The sequence below is a fragment of the Alosa sapidissima genome, chromosome 14 (assembly GCF_018492685.1).
Source record: "Alosa sapidissima isolate fAloSap1 chromosome 14, fAloSap1.pri, whole genome shotgun sequence".
Lineage (NCBI taxonomy): Eukaryota > Metazoa > Chordata > Actinopteri > Clupeiformes > Clupeidae > Alosa > Alosa sapidissima.
This window is the reverse complement of record NC_055970.1, coordinates 29,333,191-29,359,053: the sequence shown is the minus strand read 5'-3', so window position 1 is coordinate 29,359,053 and position 25,863 is coordinate 29,333,191. Positions and strand designations below refer to the sequence as shown.

The 25,863-nt window shown below is 42.7% G+C and overlaps 1 protein-coding gene across 5 annotated transcripts in view; it reads right to left on the bottom strand.

The window, feature by feature from the left end:
* znf536 (zinc finger protein 536) overlaps positions 1-4,110 on the bottom strand; it is a 160,025-nt gene extending 155,915 nt beyond the window's left edge. For 3 of the 5 annotated variants that reach the window (XM_042061667.1, XM_042061669.1, XM_042061671.1), the window contains exon 1: positions 3,875-4,110. The gene's annotated coding sequence lies outside the window, so the exon portion shown is untranslated. Of the gene's footprint in view, positions 1-3,155; positions 3,610-3,874 lie in introns of those variants that run through there. The other 2 variants (XM_042061666.1, XM_042061670.1) reach the window with 1 other exon arrangement.
* Positions 4,111-25,863: the final 21,753 nt, after the last annotated feature.

Sequence of the window (25,863 nt, the reverse complement as noted above, 5' to 3'; positions counted from 1 at the left end):
CAATGTTTTCTGCTACACTGCATGCTCAAGGTACTGTGAGGTTTATAAAAACTAACCATCAATGTTGGGCGCAGAAGGCAAACACTGCTTCAACATGTAAAAAATATAATGTTTGTTTAACAAATAAGGCTGAAAAGTAACACCACGCAAAACATAATGCATACACCACTAGTAAGCATATTTTGTGCAGAGATAACAGTAAATCATCTTGAAATGCATTACTACAACAAATTGTATTTAAAGTATTCCTAAATATGTCTGGGCCATCACCATGTTTATAGTGCATTCCTCCCTCATCTAGAATAAGCACAGCCTGTGTTGCTCATTTTGCTGAAGTTAACCTTCCACATCAAGGTCGTCGACACACTAAAGTCCCACCATGGCCTGGTGCCTGTCTGCTTACTCCCATCCACTCTTCACAATCCCCCCCACCCTCACACAGACACGCACACACACACACACACGTGCACGCACACACACACACACACACAGACACACAATAAACATTAAACCGAGGGTGCCAGTACAGAGCGCAGCCACTGGGGTATAGGCCTTAGTCTTCAGATCAGGAGAAGCTGAACAGGAGGGGGGTGACCGGGGGGTCTCCACTGCACATATCAATTAATACCTAATCGCCCTGCCTTGCCTGCCACAGAGTCCCACCAGAGCACCCTGGCTAGGGCCATGCATCTGGAAGACAATTTCCCCCAATTAAAGGTAACAGGGAATCATGTCAGTGCAGGCCGGCTGTTTGACCGTGGCTCGGTGGCGGCCCTGGCTGCACTTGGCCGGGCACGCAGACTGGCAGGTCCGTAGAGAGGTGCGGACCGGGTGCACACGTCCCGTGCTATGCCCAGAGAGATGCACCCCTGCCACAGCGGGCCGAGGGGGGAGGGCTGATACCGACCCCCAGAGCCCACTGCTCCAGCTCAGACACAGGCACAGCAAAGGCAGGAGTGAGCCGGGGCAGCCACTGGGCTGAGAAAAGCAGCCGAGGAGTCTGGTGACGAATGAGGATAGATAATGAGACGTTTGCTTTGGTTTGGTTTGCTCACGCTTATGAAAATGCTCTGTGTGAAATGTGTACAGCCATCAATCTGCTGTCTTCCATCACTGTAGACACTCATTTAATAAACAAACTTTTATATTACTTTTCAATAATAGTAAATAAAAATGTATATTACTATGTATCAGTATTATTATCAATAATAATAATCATATTATTATTATTATTATTATTTTTATTATTATTATTATTATCATCATCATTAACAATTAAATCATCATGAATATACTATCAGCTTTGAATCACTTGTTTGATTATGTCTCATGGGGTCATGAAATTGAGTTAGGCTTATTTCTGCAGTTCTGTATCATACTTTTGGTTCATTACAGAAAATGTCCTGTACAACCGAGATTTAAGTAGCTGTGCTGTATTTAGTTTGACTTCATAAATATCAAGAGTGTGTAACCTACATTTTAAAACGTGAAAAACCTACACTTTTGTAAGTGTTTGAGTTAACCATACAAAATGTGTATTAAGAACATGGGTTTCAATTTTAAAACACTCTTTATCCCTTGTAATTTCATCTTAAATCAGGATATGAGAGGAGCTGACAAAATGCCTACGCCCAGACACTATTACAGACATAATATCCGCCTGGCAAATACCGTTTAAACAATGACAGCCGTTCTCACTGTACATCTGTGAAGCATGCTATTTGCCTCTTTCCTTTCTAAATGAATCTAAGGAAAAAACAGTTATCTAATTTCAACTTTGCGGAAGAATAAAAAAAAGTATAACACTGTGACTGGCTTTGTTAGGATAGCCGCGTGTTTTAAGAAGGTATTGTACTGTTACAAGTTGCTGTTAACTCGCCCCTCTCTCTCGCTCTCTCTCTCTCACACACACACAAGTTGGGGTCATCTCTCCTTATACGGGAGGCTATGTGCCCTAAAACTGGAGGTGTGGATCAAGGGCATGAGGTATACCTGCATAGTTTGTCTGACGCCTATTATGAAGGCTACAGTAACGTTTCTTAAAGCATTCAAGCAACTAAAGATTATCTTCAGTTGCCTGACAGCAATACATTTGATGTAGGTGAATTGAAAGATGGACTTCATAACTGTTTTATTATATCATCCTAGACATAACCTACGTACAAGACTGATCCTGAGCTTTTAACACTTAAAAACTAGTAGGCAATTCATCACATAAAACATGTTGGCTCTGACCAACTGGACACCCCACTCTCTTGCCTTTTTTCATTTTTGCCTAGTGATTATCGCAGTGTTAAACCTCTGTTGTTTCTAAACCCCTGCAACTTACTTTCCTCCGCTTATGAACGAAAATACATAATTTCCCCAAGCTACTGTGCTCGTTAAAATGTCCGTCTTCTACTGCTATATGTCTGTTGTCTTCTGATAAAAACGTTTTATATCGTGATTTGACATTTACCCCTCAGTTGTTGAATGCCATCATAACGTTCCTCAAAGCATAATGCAGGGCTGCTATTCATAAGAGGTCGATCACAGCACAAAATGGCAGGTCTCACCGGCTCTTCCATCTCACAAGTTTTGACACATGGCATGCACTAGATAACTTTGATCCTAATTCTCCAACGATCTGTAGCCCTATTCAGGTTAGCTGAAATTCTGAACGGAACCCCTTGGGGTGAGGCGAGAAAGTTTGTGAAGATTCTAAAAGAGGAAAGTTTCATAGCTATATCCCTATGGTTGGGCAGCGTTGGCAATACAATCGTGTGCACATTACCCCTTTTAACGGGCTTCTGTTAACTTTTACCCCTGTCGCTGACAACCTTGAACGTATATATTAAAGACACACTTGTAAAGAGTGATGATTTAAAAGATGATATCCTTTCCTATGAGTAAGTTGTAAGGGCAGCGTTCGATGGCTCCTCGGTGGCTTTCATTATCAAGCTGCTTTTCCCCTGACAACCCTGCATGCAAACGTCACCGCTATGGATATTTAATTATACTGTATTTTTTAATCACGAGGCAAAATAGGCCCGGTTGTGATGCTTTACGAGACACAACAATTACACAAACTGACTCCTAAAGAAGCGAATCGTATTCAAGTAGACTAAAACAATTGTCAATCCCCGATACACACTCTAAAACTCAACACTTCTTACCTTTAAATATAGCGCGGCGCGAAGAAGAAGAAAGTCCTGCGTGTAAACGATGCGTTGTGAAAGATTGTGTTCATTGAATAATGAAGCATGTCCACATGATTGACCTGATCATTTTCTTGCGCTGAAGGGGGAAAAGTGCGCTTCGGACCTGTTACGATTGTCCACTCCAGAATCCCCCTCCAACAGTTCCGCACGCATCCCGAGTAAAAAAGCGTTTTATTTTATTCGCGCAGTTTTTTCTTAGTACAAACGTGTTCATTGATACTGATCACCCAGCATCACAAGACATTTCCATCTTTCAGCTTGGACTCCCCCTATCTGGTAGGTGAAATGCATTGTACCGTTAAAAAAGCACTCCATTGTCGTCCGCGGCGTAATTCACAGCAACTAGATAGCCTAGGTCTTGCGGCATTCGGCTTTGATGAGGCTAAAAGCTGAACCCTTGATAAAATAGCCCGTTACACGGTTTAATCTCTGATCGTCCATTTCCCCATATGAAGCAGTTGATGAAAGGTTTTACCACATCGCGGCTTCTTTCTGACCTTGAGCTCCCAGTAAATACTCTTATTAAAATATGTCTATTCCTAACAACCCCGTTCACATTGTCAGTCTTGTTATTCAGACGCTGCGTATAATTGGCTTTGATGCCCACCGTCTTTAAGAGAATACAGAGCGCAAAGCCGGAAAATGCACAATATAGTTGAAATACACGTTCTTACCTTTTCGAGGAACTATTTCAAGTCTTCTTTCTTCCAAAAAACTCCAGCGTAAATCTGTGCAGACAGTGCGTCCTGAGCATCAGTCACCGCTCTAGTGCTTAAGAGAAGTAATCAGTGATAAAATGACGTTCATCTGCACTGTAACCTTGTGGCGTATTTAATGTAAATAAGCCAGTTATGTTGCCAATCGCATGCACACAAGCGCACACGGGTCCTCAGGGAAGCGCTTTTTTCCCTGACGAATGAGCTTTATTCTAACACACGGCTATTGCGCGTTTCTTTGAAAGAACAGGGGTGAAAGCATATCTCTTTGTAAATATGATCTTACATAGCCACTTGGCGGTATATGTTAATAAGCACCCCGCGCTTCATTTAAAAACAAGGGGAGCTGCACTAGTCGCGCTTTCAAGAGACGCTCTAAGTAAAGCGAGAGAAAATGTCTTTATAAAAAGATAGTTGGATGAGGACGTAAAACTTTTTTGGCTACACTTCAGCGGTAGGACAGCAATGTGCAGGCCGTGCAGACACGCAACTAAATGTTCGCTGGAGGATGGTTTGATAGATTGAGGTTCTATAGGGGGAAAAGAAGCAGAATAATGCAATTATACATTCAGTGTCCCAGAGTTGACAAAAGCTACAGCTTCAATAGAGTCTTTGTTATAGGATTATATAATGATTATGGTGTAATTATGGGAACGGTTTGGTAATAATAAAAAAGTATCAAACGTTCCTTTTTTAAAAGAATGTGCGGGCATGTGACTTTGGTGCAACGATAAGAGAAAAGGGGGAATGCAGAAAGGTTGGCAAAAGGAGAAGACAATGATGCATGGATTACTGCACTGATCCATTGACGGACTGATGATTAACATTTTTAGACCACTGCGACACAGAAGTGAGTAGCCAACGCGAGAAACATGCATCATCCATTACGTATAAAGACATCATATACTAAAGACTACAGACTAACAGTTTGACTATTCTGAAGTTTAAGCATGTAACAGCTCTTTCCAATCTCTTGGTGCCAGTATACAGTATGCACAGTGAATGCCCCCATGCAGACGGTCAAGATGACATTTAAACTGACCTCTTTGTAATTACACCTATATTGTATGAGGACATTTCCGTTTTAGTTAAGAATATATGGGTTGATCCGGACTGACATATTTCTCATGTGATAACTATCTCATAAAGTCAATGACACTAATTAAGCTTGATTATAATATATAGTAAACTGAATTCGAGACCAATAGGAGATTGTCTGAGAGATTTACTTAAATATGACCAATGACAGTCAGTGTTTCCATTGCGCCTTGTCACTTTTGAAATACAGTGTTCATGACACTTTTCTGTCTGTTGATTCTGCCTTTGCATTATGTAGCCTACATGCTACGGAGTTATACAATGCTAAATCAGCCCCAAAGATTCGTCGTTAAAATAATCTGTGAAAGGAGAGACTAGGCTTCGCTTCACTTTCCTTCCAGACAAAACATACTATTTAAAAAGATAGCTCACATTCATTATTCACTATGAAAATCGGATTCTCATGCTGCCCTCTAAACGGTTGGGAATTCAGCCTGCATTTTCCAGTTTGATGTGTATGAAATTCTTTTTTGAACAAATTCCAAAATAAAAGTTTGTCTCTAAAGAAATTAGCATAACCACCCCATCAATAATATCGCTATCTCTATGGGAATGATAGTGAAAGCAGTAGGGGTGTTTCTTTTCTCAATTTTTCATGGATCAACAGCGCGTTTTCAGTTTCTTTTGAACTTGTTATAGCAAGTCAAATGATTCTTTATCGGTGACAGGCCTGACAATGCGACGGGGATGGGAAAGCAGGTCAAAAGGAAGTTGCCATATGGACTTAAACATGCAAAGTTCTAACAATATAGCACTAAGACATCCTCAATGCTTACAATACTAAAGTAGGGCATGGGTAGTGGATGTTAGACAATGACTTCAACACATTTACTTTACGCAATATATTTCTTCGTAGGCTATTTAAACCAAACCAACATTATGTTAAATATTAGGGCAGAGGTCTGATGTAGAACTTCACAATGAAAGCAGTCTCAAAATATAAGTCTAACATATAACTTTTTGTTTATATGATGTAATTAAGTATATATATTTTTTTTTTCTGGACTGGTTGAACACCTCAGAGATTACCTTACCGAAACAACCGGGCGCCAAATAACATCTTTGGATTTCGAGAAAGTCGGTACAGCTATTCTACGTGACACCCTGTGCTCTACCAGTAAGCAACAGGTGCACCACTTGAGGGGAGGTTCCTATATCCCGTCATGCCTGTAGGAGCCACTTTACATGGTGCCTCTCATAGGACTCTTTGAGAGCCCTGCAACAGGAGTTAAAAGTAAATTGTATTTATGGTTTGCTGAAAACTCCTTCCAGCACATCCAATACCTATCAGTGAAAAATGTAAAATAAACAGTTTTACACTTAAACTCATGATGGCATGGCAGTAGCCCAGTATGTACACAGTCTTTGTTACACTTGTTATAGGTTGGTATAAGTTATTTTTTGAATGTTGTGGAAGGTCAGGGAAAAGTTCGTGAAATTATTTCTCTCAGTATTGTGTCATCTCATTTAGGCTTTATTTGCACCGTCTATACTAACTAAGGCTCATACCTTATGCCTGTGGAGCATTATTTGATGGCATGTGACTAAGATAGTGGGAGATATGTGGGCAGAATACGAGAGGAGAGGGAGGGAGGTTTTGAAGGATGTCTGGGGGCTGTCTGATCTATGTGGCCCGCTTCTGAGGATGGCCCAAGCTCTCTACACCACGTCTGGGACCCATCCAAAAGGGCGTGCTTGAAAAACAGACGTGCCACTGTTCACTTCTCAAATAAATGAAGATGTTATTCCTCTGCTCCCCTTGCAGTGTAGCCTAGCCCTGGATATAGCCCCTCAGTGACCAGCAGCATGTCATTAGACAGCAATTTCACACAACTCTTAACAGAGCCACAACAGCTTAATGCAGTGTAAGGACAAGGTTAAAAAAGTGTCATGTGTGCAGTAGTGTAAGAAAGTGTGTGTGTGTGTATGTGTGCGTGTGTGTGTGTGTGTGTGTGTCAGCTCCAGCGTGTGAAGAAGTGGAGTAGTGTGTGTGTGTGTGTGTGTGTGTGTGTGTGTGTCTGCATGTGCATCTGTGTTTTAGATTGGCACGGCCACAGCAGTTTTAGTCTGTACACTGTGTTTATATCTACATACAAACACACAAGACTGGTTTGCTCTTATGGAAAAAAACAGCACATTACTTTTCTTTCAAATTGGGTCTCACACAGTGTAATCTGTTCCAGGTCTTTGATGAAGAAATGTTCCCTAAGTATGGCAGTGACTGATTTAATAAGAAGGGAGTGAGGGTAATTTCAAACAATCTGATTTTCTGAACCCTTGATGACTCCAAACTTTTAAGATTTCTCTTTAAAAACTGTATCAATTTCGCTTGCAAGTATGTCAGCCACTAACAAGAAGCATTGCCATAACAAACACATACTGGGGCTGTATTCATTCATAGCATTTCATCAGTGCTCAACCCATCAGTCTCTCATATAAGCCTGTGCTGTGTGTGTATATATGTATACTAAACACACTACTGTTTCCTTTTCTCTTGATTAGGCAAGAGTTTGTGTTTGTCAGTTCCAAAATTTAATGATGATTCCATAAAATATCACAAGAGGCAAATATTTAGAGCCAGAGTCTGGGTTTTCATTAGGTTGATGTCATGTGAGTATTAGGGAGGGAGTGCAGTTTCCCATATTTGCTCAAACTGTAGTTTAGATAATGCATCTGCAAACTGGCCTGACTGTTGCCTGCCACTAATGAACTGAGAGCTGTGTATATCTTCTATGACTGATAACTGGACACATGCTAATTTAAATCATCTGAATCAGCGTCTCCACAGGAAAAAAATATCTAAATGAAAACATCTGACTCGAATTGATTACTTACAATGTTCGGCATAAGGGATTTAATAACGATTACTGCATGCTTAAAATATCCCCCTCCTCCTCCTATTTTGACTGGCTCCATAACTCTTATATGTTTTACTAAAAGAGACCACTGTGTTGGCGTGTGTGTGCACTCGTGTGTGTGTGTGTGTGTGTGTGTGTATGTGTGTGTGAGACAGAGAGAGTGCCAGTAAAAGAGATAGAGCAAGGGAGCAGGATAGAGATTGGGACAGAGCTCCCTGGACAACAAGACCAACATCAACAACAACAAAAAACTTTGTTAACAAATCAGAGGCTAATTGACTTCATCAGGCCCTTAGCGTCTTGTCATATGGCTTCATGAGGCTCAATGCCACTGACCATGGCATGCAATGCTGATTTCCCAAAGTCTTCACTAAAGGCTACAAACAAACAACCCTTGCTTTAAGATGGACTCCCTCTTAAAGCTGCATGTAAAGGTTAAGGTTGTTTGGCTTTCATCGGAAGTTTGCATCAACAACAAGCCCCCCCACCCCCCTGTCTGCCTTTGCCCGTGACATGGAGACATGCTGGTTCGCAAGTGCCACAATAGTCCATATTTCTGAGATAGAGAGCCATCATATTTTACTATTACCTATCAATTGGTTTCTAATCGCGGTAATGAGGCGGTCGCCGTTTGGTGACGGAGGGCTAACGGCCTCCGTGGGAACATTAAGGAGCCTGGGTTATACTGTGGGCCGTTAACTACCTACAGGCGCTCGCTAATGGCTCCAAATGACCTCCTCAGTGGCTATTAGCACATAATTAGAACCTGCAGACCATCGGTGACTTCCACCGGACATGCGTGCCTGTTCTCGTCTCTCTCTCTCTCTCCCTTTCTCTCCCTATTTATTTCTCTCTCTCTGTTCACTAATGCTCAGATTATAGTCAGTCACTGTAGTGAAACCAGTTACCATGTTAACTCATCTGTAGCAGCCACTTACCAACCACACCCCCCACCCCTACCAGCACCCACCCACACACATTAACAGAGTGTACAATGTACTGTATAACGTTACATAAACATCCTGCAAAACTGACGCTTTGCTATGGCTGTGGCCCATCTTTGTAATCAAGTGTTCTATCGCTCTCACCCTCCTTTAACGTTCTCCTCTATTGTGTGGAGGACACAGTGGCTAAAGTGCAAGGCACTGCCACGCTATACAAGTGCCTCTGTCACACTAACCTCTGTGTACACTTAGCAATGCTCTCCAGTTACCGAGAACAAAGAACTACTTTAGTAGGTTAATGTCAGCTCAGGAGCAGCACAGAACAATGTGTGTAGAGAAAAAGGAATGCAATGTTTTGTCAAGAAAGTGCAACACAGTACATCTGTGGTAATGTTGCCTTAAGTTATCAGTGACTCATCTATTATCACCTGAGAAATTGTGTGCGATCCTTTCACAGTAATGAAGGGGGCTGGCCTTGAGTTGACTTCTTTGGTATAACTTTGGTATTGCTCACAAGGATATTTCTGAGCCATCCCCAGTCCTTGGACAAAAGAATTCAAAAAGATCCTGGCAGAGAGGGACAAAAAAAAAAAACACAGTATAAAGAAACAAGAAGACAGTACAGTTTATACCATAGCATTCACACAGCCACACAAAAGCACAACACTAACTATCTGTGAAGGCTGAGGTCAAATCATTTGGCAATTCAATTGAACGTAGACAAAGGTTTCTGTCAAGGCATCCATCTTGTTTGGAGTGTTCTCTGCATGCATGCATTGTGACTGACAGCCCCTCATAGACACAGTGGGTCTGATTGGGGTGGCTTTTATGTTCAGTAGAGCACTGACTAGAGGCCTCTGGCTGCTACTGCAGAGGAGAGGGATGTGTGGAGGTTTTTTGGCTAGAGGCACTCAGTGGTCAGGCCCGGGAAGAGGTCACCCTCTCTGCAGATGAGATCATTTTTGAGTTCTGTGTCTCTCGGTTTAAAAAAGCCATTTTTTGGATAGACTTTCTGTGTCATGGGTTTGAACCACTGCCCATGCCACCACCCGTCTCCCCTCCCCACACACAGATGCTCTCTCTCTCTCTCCCTCTTTCTCTCTCTCACACACACACACACACACACACACACACACACACACACACACACACACACACACACACACACACACACACACGCACGCACATACACAGAAACACACACATACAGTACACAACACCACTCTTCCCTGAATTAATTTGTTTTCATTTGCAGGATATCAGCAGAAGATATGTACTTGTTCTTTGCTGCTGTGCAGAGGGATCTCTCAAGTGAGAGTATGTTTTTGCCTCTTAATTGTTAAATCTGTGTTTTTTTGAAACAGTGTGATAGCAGGACAGATAACAGTAAAGTATACCAACAGAAACCTGCTGTTCGTCCTCTTTCTTCTCTTCGCCCACTGCATCTGCAGCACAGTATGACACAGGATGACAGTCCCATAGCGTTAGTCCTACGTTGTGGAAACTTTGCCAGCCATCACTGCAACGATGTCAAGCCAATTCTCTCCCAATAGGCTGTGATGGTAACCGTGACAAGGCTCAATTATCACCGGGGCCATGGTGAGGTCCAGAAATAGAGCTTTTTTTTTTTGTCCTTTTTGACACATTTTATTTTCTGGCTCCACTTTGGGGGAGTTCACCTAGTGCTAAGGGACTAGGCAAAAAGAGAAAAGAAATTCCTTCAGTTGGAAAAAAAACCTTTCCCTCTAAAAGAATAACCATCGGAAATTGCACTTCCTTGTCATCAATTTCTCAGAGATGACCAAAAACCCCTGGACACACTTAATCAGTAAAAGGGCACGCCTCTGAATATCCATTCTTTTGTAATGGCATTAGCTGAGAAGTAAGATTTACAGATCACTTAATGTGCCAGAGTCTTCTGCATAAAAGTATATACAAAGGTTAATATTGCAATAATATCTTCCTGGAGGGCATTGTAATCATTATCTCTCCAGAGGTATCAATTAGAAGCACTTTACAGCAGGTAATGACTGAGATTCCGGCACAAAATGACATTATTATTATTATCATCATCTATAATTTCAGACTGCATATACAAGGTAAAAAAAGAGAAGCATAAGTTCAGTGAGAGGTAGACTTAAAGGGGGAAAGTCTTTCGCATTGGGCATTTGTCGGGTATTAAAACTGGTCAAATGAGGACATGAGTTGGAGATTTCCCCTCATGCTTTTTATGAAAGTACTGCCACTGCATTTGCACTAATTTATGTGAGGTGCATGACATTGTTTCATTTAAAGGCAGTGTAAATGGAGCAGAAAGGATCACCTTGTGTCACACTTTCTTGCAATAGAACAGCAAATATTTATTTACCACAGAACTACTACTAAAAACAAACAAACAAAAATACTCTTCTTTTCTTTTTTTTTTTTAACTAAACTCTGACAGTTCAAACACCCCAAATGCCCTGTGTGGCCTTTCAGCCAGCGTATGGGCATTCATAACAAGGATTTGTTGTGTCATTGACCCTCTCATCAACATTATAAATAATTCACAGATGAATTCTTGGTTGTCCAGTGCACATGCATCGGCGGTGGAGGGCCCAGTGACTTTTGATTTAGCTGTTTCATATTTAATAAGCAAATGGAGCGCTAGGAGGCTGCTTTTTTTAGGGAGATTTAATTGGGTGCTGGTGACATCCATCACACCATTGTCATGGCAGTGACCTTTCGTTTGGGACTATTCATAATAAAGGAGTTATGAGCTGGTTCCTCATATTTCCACAAACCAACACCGCCATTTTCTTGTGCATCTTGTTGCATTTTCCCAAAGCCGACGATGACAAAGGCAGCTCTTGGGGTTTGGAGGACATCCTTAGCCATGTTATCAAGTGCTCCCAGACTGCCGGTGCCCTTCACTAATTTTGCAGGACACCACAAAACCCGTGGATCACAGCATTTATCACATGCATCGCTTTTTAGTGCATAATTTAGAGTCCATTAAATGCCAGACGAGACCATGCAGACTGGGATGAGAAATGACACATGCAGTAGCAGTTCGCCAGTGTTAGATATACCTGTACTTCCATGTAGGCTGTGACAGAGACAGCGGAATTTTAGTAATTCCAGAAAGTGGGTAAACAGTTACTGTGCACAGACCCCACATACCATGTGCTTCTGTATTTGCGGGAGGTGGGTATTTTTGCAGAGTACTTGCGGGATATTTGCATTCATTTTCACATCAGGCAATTTCCCTCCCATCCCAGGAAAAGCTGGAGAAGCCCAAAGGTAAGGAGAACACACACCGGGAAGGGAGGCGATGAAGAGGAGGGGTCCGACTCCACAATTTCCACCAGCCGATCCCCTAGGAGCCAAAGTGTTTAAATCTACTGCTGTGATTCAAAGGTTCTCTCCCTGCTTTCCAAAGAGGGGGCAACTGTGTGGAGTTGTATGACAAGGTAAGAAAAAAAGGGAGCGGCAGGTTAATTTCATCAACCCTGATGCCCGGGGGGGGGGGGGGGATGTACTAAAGCTTGAAGGAGGTCCCCAGTGGACTGAGCAACTGGACCCAGAGAGGTAAGGAAAGTACTGAGGAGAGAGAGAGAGAGAGAGAGAGAGAGAGATAAAGAGGGAGAGAGAGAGAGACGGGGAGGGAGAGAGAGCAAGAGAGAGAGAGAGAGAGAGAGAGAGAGAGATCAAACACAGGTGAGTTTACTCCCAGGGGAGCACCAGATGGCCTGCACTCAGCCCCTGGTCTCCAGTGCCCATAGAGCTACCTCGCCGTTTCGCCTCCACAATGGCCACTCCTGGTCCCCCTCCTCTTACACAAGCCCACTTCCAGCACACAAATAAAAACAGCGTCCTACATTATTAAAGAGAGTCACGGCAGACATAATCTCCCTAGACTGGGACAAACTTACCTCCATTGATATCTATGTATTTATTACAGCAACAGAGCAATATAAAGGCGAGGTGGAGTGAGATATCAGCTTACCCGAGGCTGAGGGAGAAATTTAAGATAAAGGATATTAAATATCCAGTTCACATTGTGGGGCCTAAGCCTTTAATAGCACTTGGGGCTGCCATGCAGGTAATGCCTTCATCTTTGTCTAAACACACTTTTATGGACTTTAACTGTAATAATATAAAGTGTGCAGGTCACTGATAAATGTGTCGTAACAGCTCAGCACCAGAGATTACCATACATCCTCTTTGGTGTGGAATGTATGGGCACTTCCTCCTTAAGGTGTTATCTGTGGTAGGAGCTGATATAATATATAATTAATTCACCTTTTCTTTCTTCCTTCTACCCTTTTGCAGAGCTTTTACATTTTGTCACATTGCATTAGAATCAAACAGCGTGTTTTCTGCGAGGTAATAATCACTGCCTGAGACAAATATGCATGTACATTATTGGGAGCAACATTACGCTGGTGGCTTGCATTCACAGACACATTACCATAGCTTATTTTGTGTCTAAATGATAATGAGTGTTGGAATGATAACCTATACCATTTAGAGTGAAATATGAATTTAAAGCACGGCCTGCCATTCACTGAGAGGCATGTTGTTTTTTCCCCCTTCAGATCATTCAGGTGTCTTCCATCCCCATTTGAAAAGCACAGGGGGAGAGAAACACTCCCCCTGTTTTCTTGAGGCAGTAAAAGACTATTGTTGTCCTAATTACGAGTCGGGTGATGCATTATTTAAAGATCCAACATACATCGGTGGGCTCGGCATGAGTAAAATAATTTATGACAAGATCTCTTTTTTGCCCCACACTTTAAATCAAACTTCAATAAATGTGCCACCTCTATCCATTTTACATGAGACCATGCGGAAAACAACTAGCAAGCCAGAGCCCTGTTATTTCAAATTCCTCCTCCAACAGAGCAGGGTCAGAACAACAAAATAACAGGAGCCACAGTCAGGCAACTCACCTTGGGCAACACAGTTCCCCATCAACAAGAGCACCAACAAAGACATGTGATGGTGGCTGATCCAAAAGGTAGACCGCCCCCTCCCCCTCCACACACACACACACACACACAAAAAAGACTGAGTTAGATCTTTGGCAATTACCAGCTGTTGGGGTTCATGCTCGCTAAGGGTTTCCCCAAACGCAGCTTCCCACTCTAAAGAGCTGCTCTCCTTCATCCCACCTGCCTTCATCTGTTCTCCTCCGCTATACACCACAACAAAAAGAGCGTCGCCTCTAATAAATAACATGCTCTCTGAAGGTCAAATTATGGGGAGGTCATGGATTTCCTAAATCCTACTTTTTAAGAGGACCTCTACATCCTGCCTCGGTGTTAATTAGTCAAATTCATCTGGTTGAAGCCCTCAGTGATTTAGTGCTTGAGATCTCCTTTTCAGTTTTCAGGATATCCAAAAATCTAGACAGGTGGATTGTTGTTGATGACCTGTGATGGGTAATGAGGATGCAGAGCTGCATTCATCACACACAGAGGTGCTTGCAACACGTCCAACACTCATCACAGATGTAATCTATGAGATGAACCTATCAGTTGAATTTAAGTCCATACAGATATCCAAAGGTCACGCAAATCCTCTCTCAAAGGTCGCATGAATATCACTCCAAATGCACAAGGCAATGTTCAAATGTCATTCAGCAGACATTAGCGGCAGGACTTAAGGGAGGAGCAGACAAGAGGAGCCTACGAAAGCAGCCCAGGGGGCGCAGTGCTCCCCTTAGCGTCCCTTCTCAGGAGACATCTCTCTCCTCTCCAGCCGTTCCCAACCCGCTGCTCCCCACTCACTTCCAGCCTGGCCACTCAATCTACCTGGCCTGCTGATATTGATACGACACGCATCCAGCAGCAAACAGTATGAGAGATGAAGCATTACAGGGCTCTGAGCTCATCCATCATATGAAAGTGGATGGAGAAAGTCTGGGGCTTAAAAGCACACAAGGAGTAAACCCTGAGCAGCCCATGAAAAGGCAAGACCAAATTTATATCATATTACACATTGTAATGTGACCCTGTAATGACATCACCGAAATCGAATCAAGCCCTTGATTTGGTATTACTTAAGTTGAACTGGTGTTCTTCCTGATGCGAAATTAGAAAATCGAATATTGCTGTTGTTTTTGCCGCAGACGACCAGCGACTCGGCTTGATTTAAAGTGGCACAGGGCCTCTGGTAGTGAGCAAAAAAGGAGTTTTATAGAGCCAATAATGGCCGTCGAAAACGCTGAAGAACATTGTTTTTTTGCACAAATGCCAGACCATCTGTCAAGTGTACTCTGGAGTCAGGGAGTCGGACGTGCGCGAGGTGAGGAGTTAAAGAGAGGCGCCACACCAAGGACTTTGTTGTTGTTGTGTTTAGCGTTGTTGTGCTGGTGCCACTGAGTAGGCTCTCTACATGAAGGATAGCTTTGAGGCTGACTGACACATTCATAATTCCTCCATTATGTACTCCAGGACCTGCTGGAGAGATGAAGTGAGGAGCGACACACGTGACTCTGTGTGCTGTGAAGCTACATCAATATAGGCATTATGGTTTTGATGGACCTGGAAGTAAGAAGGGGAAAAAACAGGAGACCAGCTGGGTAGGGTGACCGGCAAATACTAATGGAATTTTTTGCGTAAATCAAGATGGCGGCCTGAGATTTCCATTTGTGTGTGTGTGTGGGGGGGGGGTGAGTATGGTTATGTATGTGTGTGTGTGTGTGTGTGTGTGTGTCTTTACTTTGCAAACTCGGGTTTTAATAAGCACAGTGGAATTCTTCTGAATGCAAGCAGACTTGCAACACTGACTGTGATGGTTGGTGGAGGGAGGGGGAGAGAAGGGGGGGGGGCAAAGAACATCCCTGCCTGTTGAATGAGACGGCAACAAAATGAATATTCTTCACCTGTCTGCTCATGTTGACTCCTCTTGTTTAGATTTCACAGTGGGGGGAAAAATAAAACCGCATATTTACTTTTAATTGAAAGGAAATTAAAGACGCTGCCACATCCGCGAGTGACAAAGGAAGATCACAAGGCTTTGGAGCGATGATAGCTTTTGTTTAAGACGGATTTCATAAAGAATCCCCCCCCCCCCCCCCCTGCTGATAATGATAAAGAAAAAAAAATCTTGGACATTTCGCCAAATACAATTACCTCTGCATCACCTGATTCAATCAAATAAATTTGCATTCTGTTTGCATGCAGTGTTCCGTGAACCAGTAAACAGGACAGGGGAAATAAATCTGATGTGTTTTCATGGTTATGGCTGCTTCCCTGTTTGCCACGTTTATTTTGAATATTTGAATTCTCATGAATTTGCAAAGATTGCAGATGGTACGTATAGGAGAAAAAAAACAAACGCACTCTCAAATGGGAAGCAACCTTCTACGATAAGAGAGAAGGTTTTTTTTTTTTGGGGGGGGGGGGGGGGGGGGGGGGTCTGTTCTTGTTGTGTGTGTGTGTGAACACAGGCTGTTTACCTGATGGGAATGGATAGCTGTGAAGGATAGATTGTCTCAAGGGCTGCTGGAGCCGCCGGGCAGACTGACACACTAGGCTGAGTGTTAGAGGCCCACCAGAGCCAGCAGGCCTGGCCTTCAGCTGTGCTGTAGACACACAGCATCCTCCTGCTCTTGGGTCCCTGCATCAGAGGAGAAATCACATTGCAAGTGTCCATTTCATTACTTTACATTAGATTTGGAACACTTATCATGCACAAACACACACACACACAGACAGAAGTGCAAATGTACATAACTGCCAACCCACACACACATACACATGTCAAGTGATTCACGTGGTAAAGCTATTCTCCCCCCCCCCCCCCCCCCCCCCCCCCACACACACACACACAGACTCTCCCTCTGTTTCTCCACGTCCCTCTGTCTCTATCTCATATTGTAAGGGAGCCTTGTTGGAGTCAGAAAGGGGAAGACGTGCGCATTGTTCTACCAATTACTACCAACGCCACATCTATCCATCTTCCCTCTCTCCTCCACCCTGCTCGTCCTCACACATCTTCATATGCGAGACACTCGGCGGGGTCAGGAGTCAGCCGCGGCACGGGCCCTTACTTATAGCCCATACATCAAAAGAATCATCACATGAGCTAAATGAGTGTGCGCATATTCTGCGTACCATAGGGACACATGATGTAGCCCGTCTGAATAGAGCGATCCAAATGATACCATCAACATGGGTGAGCACGTTGGTTAATAGTTATATGCTTTCTTATTCATGAGTACACAGCTACGTTCAATAATGATGGTACAAAAATTGAAAAATGGTAATACATATTAGGAGACATTAACATAAGAGGCATTTAGAATGTGTGGTGATGGATTTCAGTTATTTAAAAGTGATCAAGTCTTTGGATGTGGATAGATGTGTGTGTGTGTGGAAAAGAGCAAAACTGGTCCACTTCAAACCAGATTAAAAGAAACCTAACCTATGGTCTTATCGTGAACTTAGTGACTTAAACATTTCAGCCTCAAAACTGCTCTATTAACATAGACTTCTTTGCAGCCTTGAGCCTCTTACTCCAATCCAAACCATTTATTCCTCAAGCGCTGGTATGTGTCTGCGTCTCTGCTGAGAGAGAAAAAAAACACCTTGCTCTTAACAGCGCAACAGCTACAACCCAACAATTGGGCAAGAATATAAATCCATGAAAGATTGTTTCAGCTGGAAGATGAAAAGTTTCCTTTGTGTTTGCTTTGTTGACCCCTGCCACCCCACCCCCCACATCCCAACCCTCACATTCTTGGCATATCAGCTCATGAATAAGCATATAGGCCAGAGCAGTTTAATATCAAATGCTTACATTGTTGTAGAGGAAATACCTTCCGTCTTTGTGGAGAGAGGCAGAGAGAAGCGATTGGGGAAGAAAAAAAACTTTTAATGGCTGACCAACCACTGTGCTGTGGCGTAATAACAGCAGAGACTATTTATTTTTAATTGATATGCCCTTTCTTACTATGAAAAGAACAATTATTTCGAGCACCACATGCCTCTCATAGGCACAGTGAGCGAACAACACCAAGAGAGCCCTGTGTGAAATGAACTAGAGACGTCATATGTCTGCCAGAAACCACTTTTTTATTTCACCTTTTATATTAAAGAACAATAATTCTGGCATTAATGCTATGCCGAGCACCAAGGTAATATCAGTTTTTCATGATTTGTGGCATTGATAGGGTATTAAAAGCAATGATTCGAGATTGGCACCGGCATAAAAGCACAAATTTCATGTCAAGTGCATATTACTTTCATAGTGAGCCACATAATTTGATGTGAGAATATTTCTCCTGATGTTCTGTCTGCTATGTAATTTCGCGTTGATGTTTTGCAAGGGAACTATGAAGTTACTTTGTGCTTTTCCCCTCATTATAGTGATCAGTACTGCCATTAGGGATTAATGAATTAATATTTTGTTAAATGTGTTGTGTATTTAAGCTTATTGGAGCCAAGCCTCCGAGCACTGCCTGCTGGGTTTCTCCGTTTTGATACTGCACCTCATCTAGAATCTTATTCCTGAAATGATGTTAAATTGGCATCTGTGTGCTGATTCCACGGCGTCATATATACACTACAAATTATGTATGCTATTGTGGTGATGGGGAAACAGATGCTAAGGAGCTATATACTATTCTGTTGACTTCCACAAAATAGAATTTCCATTCTGAGCTCAGGCCCGCAACTCCTGCTCCCCCCGCCTCCCTGCGCCCTCCCTTATTTAAAGGTTATTTATTTATTTAGGTGAAATAGAAAACTCAGTGCAGTAGAACATAAAAGCAATCAGTCTCTACGACTTAACAAGACCCGACTCCCATAAATGAACTCCAAACCCATCAGACTAAGAACAATAGACCACATCAGCAATATTCTGTAGGCTGTGAGTACAAGAGACGGTCTACGGAGGGGTAAACAATGCTAGGTTGGACTGTAGGGATAATGAACGATATCTTCAACATCACCAATGGAAAAACAATTAAATCCAATTGGTGGCGAGGAGGATGGGGTGGCTTTGGATGGATGTGGGGGGTGTTGGGGGGTCTGTGTCCGCTCTTCTCCATGTTTGCTTCCCTCCTGGAGACACAAATGTCAGCTTTGAGCAGTTTGTGGACTCCCTGCTAAGCACTTGGCCCACTCGGAGCCAAACTGGTTCCATCTTCTGGACTCTTGGCATTCCAGACACGCGCCGCGGCCATCAATGTGTCATGCGCCGGTCGTCCTCTCAGAAGTTCATCTGCACAAGAAAAACATGAACATACTTTCACTCATTTTGTAATCTTACTTCACCGGAAAAAGACACATTTCAATATATATATATATATATATATATATATATATATATATATATATATATAATTTGATTTGAATATTATTTATTTCTCCGCTAAAGATCTGACTGAAGATCTGATCCTTCACTGGCCCAGTTTGTTTTTACAGCTTGACCTCGACAAGTTTGACTGTACGTCTGAGCTGGGCTTTGACCTTTACCAAACCATGGTCCTGCCAAGAGGCAAAATATTCTCCCCAGTGAGGATTAGTTCTTAGGCACCTCATTTCACTACAGTATTAAGCATTTAAAAAAACCTGCCAACATCACATGAAAAAGCCCAGTGGGGGAGAAAAAAAAAAAACTTCTGCAGACGTAAAGCTCCCCCCAAAAAAGCTGCCATTGTAAAACAGCAGGTATTGTTTTAAGAAAAAGATGTCACAGAGGAGCCAGTGGCAAAGTAAGGAGTGACAATGGCGCTAAACTGCTTTGGCAGAAGATGACAGGCACATTCAAAGGAAATAAACAGTACACACATTCGCATACTTACACACACACACACACACACACACACACACACACACACACACACAATGATACAAAAACACACACACACACACACACACACACACAATGATACAAAAACACACACACACACACACACACACACACAATGATACAAAAACACACACACACACACACACACACACACACACACACACACACACACACACACAATGATACAAAAAAACACACACACACACACACCACACCAAAAGCAAAGAGAACTTTAAGTCTCTGCTTCTTAAAAATATCCTATTTTATTTCAGCCCTACACCACGCTATAATTGGTACACAGAGGAAGGGTGTGAGAAGTGGAGTGGCTTCTCGACGGATAAGTTCTCTCTGCCTCGCTCTTTTTTATTTTGCACCCCACGCCATTTTTTCACAAGCTATTACTACCATTACAATGTGAATCTGTGGCCCCTGTGGATTTGCTCTCTCTGTGTTGTGCCAACGCTCGCTAAAGCAAACTCCACGTGGAATAGGCTAATCCCTTTCAAACGGGACACAGCCGATGCGGACATGACTTTGCAAAGGGGTGGAGGGAGGGGGGGGGGGGGTGGTGTGTAATGATGTCACTCGTTCAAAGTTTGGATTCGCAACACACATGCCCCCACCCACCCACCACCATCACACACCACCTCCCACCCTCTCCCTCCATGGCCCTTGCCTTTGAAAGTGGCAGCCAACTACAATAATCAGCTTCCACTCAAAGTATTTATCAGATGGAGGGGAGTGCAGATTACATCCAGCACAAATATGTGTCCCTATTATCCTTCCAGGGAGAGACTCACAAGACCCGCACTGGAGGTGACACAGAGGGAGAGAGGGAGCATGACATGTGGTAGAGAGAGAGAGAGGGTTAGACAAAGAGAGAGAAAGGGCCAGAGAGAATATGAAAGGGCAAAGCCACACAATAGTGGTGGACATGGAGAGTTAAGTAAGGTAGCTGGAGCTGTGAAGTAAGAGGAGAGGGAGAGAGGGAGGGAGGGAGGGAAGACACGCATGAAGTGGAAGCATAGAGAGGAAACTCATTAGCCTATCCCAGAACCATAACTGCCCCCCCACCCCCCGCGCCGCTCCCACTATTTGCTGCCTTGTCTCTCTTTGCACCATTTTATGTTTGTGTTCTCTGCTTTTGTTGCTTTGCCTTAACTTATTCATGAGCACTCACAAGTGAAGATGCAGAGCTTTGCAGTTTATGTCTAATTTAGTAAATATCCTTTCGCCAGTCAGGCCTGTCATCAACTTTTCCTCACTACACTTCTTGTCTCTTAAGTTCCCTCCGTCAGGCCCACAATTGGCTGACACCAAATGGCTCCCCGAATCCAGTATTTATGTTTAGATGAGTGCGGGAGGAATTCAAGCTTATTTTTGTTTTTAGCACCACCAGTTTTAAGTTGCATGCATCAACTTTTCACAAAAAGGACTTTCTCTCTCACACACACACACACACACACACACACACACACACACTCACACACACACACACACCACAGCCCCCTGCTAAGGGATCACAGTGTTTGTGTGACTAACAAAAGGAGAGGAGAAAGATGAAATATATTTTGACTGTTTTATGGAAAAACAATCTGACACAAAGTAATATTCATCTCCAATGAATCCAATATTCTTTTTGGAATGATATTAGGCGGTATCTATTATATCTTCCATTGTGTTCCCATCTGCCCTTTTCAGGATCTAAATTATGTGCATTAGTACGTAAATGGGCTAATGCCTGTCTGTATTTAGCGGGCTACATGCCGTGAATATATTCTCTGCTTCAAGAAGTAATTGGTAATTACAGTGGTCATTTAGGCAATCACTGTCTCTCTGAGATTCATGTCATTCTTAAAAATAACTAGCTCTTAACCTTTGACAGAATTCTACAGAAACTGTTCATCATCGCCCCCGCTTTGATTAATTTTTGTGCACACACACCCTCAGACACCCTCTCTAGGACAGATACACACACACACACACACACAAACCTGTATAAATAAACCTGATGTTTTTACATTTGTTAACTGTGGCAGTTTGCCTCCCTCATCAAAAACAGGTAGAAAAAAAAAAACATAGGCTGCCCTGCGCACCAGGTACTGCTAAAGCTCTCAAACCATTAGGTTCAGTTTATAAACAATTAGACGGCAGTGAACACAGGTCATTTAGCCCTCTCCATCTCTCTCTGCTCTCCCTGTCTCTGCCTATCTGCATGGCCATGACCAAAACCTTCCCACTCCCTGAGAAATGATTGCTCTTTCTGCTTTCTCTTTCTCCTGTGTTTAAATATTCTCACTCGTACATTAGTCACATCGAAGCATAATAAACTGCCATCCACTAGAACTTCAAGTCTAGTTGAACAGTGCAGAAAAATAGCAACAATGACACCATAGAAACTGATGGCATTTCCCTGCCCTGCCTCCTCCACTTTATTCACAGTCATTTCTAGGCTCTGATGACTAAACTTTGAGACACTAGCACATGGGTTTTTTTTTTAATACCATGGCAAAATGGAAGTATTTTATTTTTGCAGTTTATCACTGGCAAAGGAATCAGTTCAGTGATTTTAAAGGTATTGCAATAAAACTCATGTGCAGGAGTATCACACCTCACCCAATCTCCCTGATAGCTATCATTTCCTCAAGGGTTGAAGTCGGATTCAGTCATTTCATGTAAATTGTATTAAACAAGGAATGCCACATGCAACAGAGAATGATATGTGTAGAGGAGAAGACTTGTGAAACAGCACGTCTTCCAGGCTACAAGTGAAAGAAAGTGAAAGAAAGGAAGAACAGGTCTGAAAGTTCAATATTTGACAAATCATACGAGGTAAAGGGTTAACACAATTTAACAGTCCTCTGTACACTGAACCTTAAAATGTGATTTGCACACCTTATAATTCCTTACTCTGGCGACGTTTGACTCTGCTCAAATGGAGAAATGAAATGAAATTAAGTCAAAGAATGGTCCCTGTAATATTAATGAGAGAGTTTTTATGGTGTGATTTAAGCTGTCTTTTATGCCCGAGTCACACAGTCCCTGAATTATCTATTCAGAATAATACAAAGTTTTCTTTGTGCAGAAGTTCAAGCTAAAGAATAGTCTCTTTTCCCCCATGTGCTGGCAAGACAAGGAGCAGGGAAAAGCAAGCTATTTAAATATGCCATAGGGCCGTACTTACAGTGTTCCTTACTGTGTTCCTTACATTACCCAGAATGCCTAGTGACCTCTGATCATGTGACCAGTGCTGTCAGATCACACATGGCAGTTGAACTGGCTAAAGTAGATTATCCATGATGAATGTGGCAGCTGGATGACCGATGTGCACGCAGTCCAGCTCAAACATTTAGCTCGATCAGTATTCACCCTCCGTCTTCAAAACAAGCAATATTTCTCATCACGCTGACCGAATCACACCAGGTCTGAGGTGAGCGGCAGCATCTTGAGAGAACTTCACATCTACTTAGGGAAATCACAAGGCCACTCAAAATGAAAACTTCTAGCAAATTTGTGAAGTAGTTTCTTTATCTGTTTTGTGTCATTTAACTACAAGTATATAAATCAAAGTATATGCTGCATATACATGAATATATATGTAGTACATATATGCATTTCAATGATAAGAATTGAAATTGTATATGTATACTATGTTATGCAAATATACTATTATGCAAACAGAGTCCATGTTGTATGGCAACATTCATGTAGCAGCACATCCTTCCAATGAATAATGTGGTGGGTGTCCTCTGCAAAGTTTTGGATGTGAAAGCGCAGCTTACTTGACTGGTATGTCTTTTCATTTGTGCCATCAGTGCTTCCCTCAGCATTTTGGCAGTGGGATACAGATCACCAGACACTCATTTGGCTTACTTCAGACAATCAGATGCAACCAGAGAGCCATTACACTGGACACCTTCGATTACAGCGGAAAGCCCAGAGCCAGGCTTTCTCCAATGTGCCCTGCTGCAATTTCAACAATTTCATGTGCAAATGATGGATGCGAATGCATAAAAGGCTTACATATTTAATTATTTACGTATGTGTGGCACTTGTTTTCTATGAAAAAAGGCAGCTGAGAATCTACAGAAGGTGTGTTTTTTTGTGTGTGTGTGTATGTGTTTGTGTGTGTGTTAATCACTCTGTGTAAGCATGTATTTATGATAATTCAGAGCACAGCATGATCACCTCCTTGGTGCCACTCCTGCCACCCAACGCAGGCCTTATAGGAATTAGATTCAGCAAGATCGGCTCCAACACCACTCTGCGCTTTATCATTGCTGTGTGGTTCTGGATTTGATCAAGATTTCCCACTGAGTGGGGAAATATTAGTGTGGCAGACGTATCTGCCAATTCAAACTTGCATCAAAAGCGTATCGACCACGCGGCCGAAGCAGCATTTCCATGCGCTTCGTTCTTTGAATTGCTAAAATCAGCTTGGCAAAAGAAGCGGCACCATAAAATTCAGCTGTGGTTTTCTTTCAGCCAAAGCGCTTTTCTTTTGTGGCGAAAAAAAGGGAGAGAAAAGCCTAGGTCTTAGCTGCACAAGAGTATGGGGAATGCATGGGTCCATCTGGCACCCAAAGAGGAGGCTTTGTCAGGATACATCCAAGACACACTGCTGCAGAAGGGTCCTTTTCTACAGCACCTGCAAAATACCTCCAAGCCCAGCCAGCAAGGGGCTGCCTGCCTGCCCGTCTGCCTGCCTGCCGCCTGACTCCCTGCCTGCACCAGCGCATTGTTCTTTACACGGGTGTGCTGTATACTCACATGCCTTCACTGTAACCCAAAAAAACTTTTTTTTTTACCCTCAACACACTCAACACACACAACCCCCCCCTCCCCTCCACACACACACACACACACACACTAGAGCATTTGCTTGAAGATTTACCCAAACACAGTTAAGGTGAGATAGTGTATGAGGCACAATAAAGCAGAGAGATAGAGTGGCCAAGAGCGAGCTGTAAACAGAGAGGAATAAGAGAATGGGTTAGAGAGAGAAAAAACGAGAGAAATGAGAAGATGGCTCTATTATTTACCCTGGGACACCTCATGCTTGACTGCTCTTCGTTAGAGAGAGAGAAAGGATGTCGTGCCTTATCGCCGGCACCCAATTTGCAGCCGATGTCGATGTGTTCGCAATTGATTCTAGTGACAAAGTCACAGAGTAAAATAATTTCCAAGCCGTTCAAAGGCTTTTCTAAAAGGTGGCATGAATTCCTGGGCATTTAGCACAGCGTTGGCACTTGAACACGACAGCTAAGGATAAAGGAGAGAAACACATGAGATGACCATTAAATGAGTTTAACGTAGACTATTTCACAGATGTTTTTTATGAAAATGAGAATTAGGTTATGCTTCAAGTACAATAACGATAAATCCCCCCCCTAAGCTTAATTATGACGTTATAAAAATATGCCATGCACAGACACATACAACTTTTAAAGTGTATTAAATACAGCAATCATGTTTAAAATTGTAATAATCTCTATATAATTACAATTCTCACATTAATATCCAGTAAGAGTCAGGGGTGAAGGTGAGTGTAATTCCCATATAGCCTTCTCCCAGAACGCATACACAACAGTAAATCTATAATGAATCCACTCTAACTCACTATATATATTACAAAATATAATGGAACTGCACTCCACAAAAGCCGATCACTCATGAAGCAGTGTTCATTTTTTTTTTTTTTTTTTAGGAAAATGCTTTTTTAAATGATCAAATAAAAACCATACCAACAGTCATGTGCAATGCGAGTTGCTCTAGAGGAGACCATCACATTTGAACCTGATGGATCTGGACTTGATAATATACACTGTGCTGATGCATCTTAAAAGCACCTTCATTGATCTGCAACCAACCTCAATAAAAAATCCAGTTTTCTAGCGTGGTCCACCTGTGGCTTGCGGCAGTGATGGCCAGGCTGAGTGTTGTGTGTCTCACTGTAAATCTGTTGTTCACGAGGAGAAGGGTTGAGAACTAGAAAGAGAGAGAGAAAGAGAGAGAGAAAGAGAGAAAACACACACACATACACGACAGCAGTATCAGGTGTTGAATCGACAGGGGTCAAGTGGACTGCCTGACCCGCTCCAGGCGAAGGCCATGTTTGATGACGGCGTTGGTGTAGTGGAATGGCGCTAAGTACAATGGAGCACAGGAGAGTGCCATTCAGTGAGCGCTGAACGCCAGTGCACCGCCAGGAGAAAGAGTGTAATACAGCATTATTACTGGG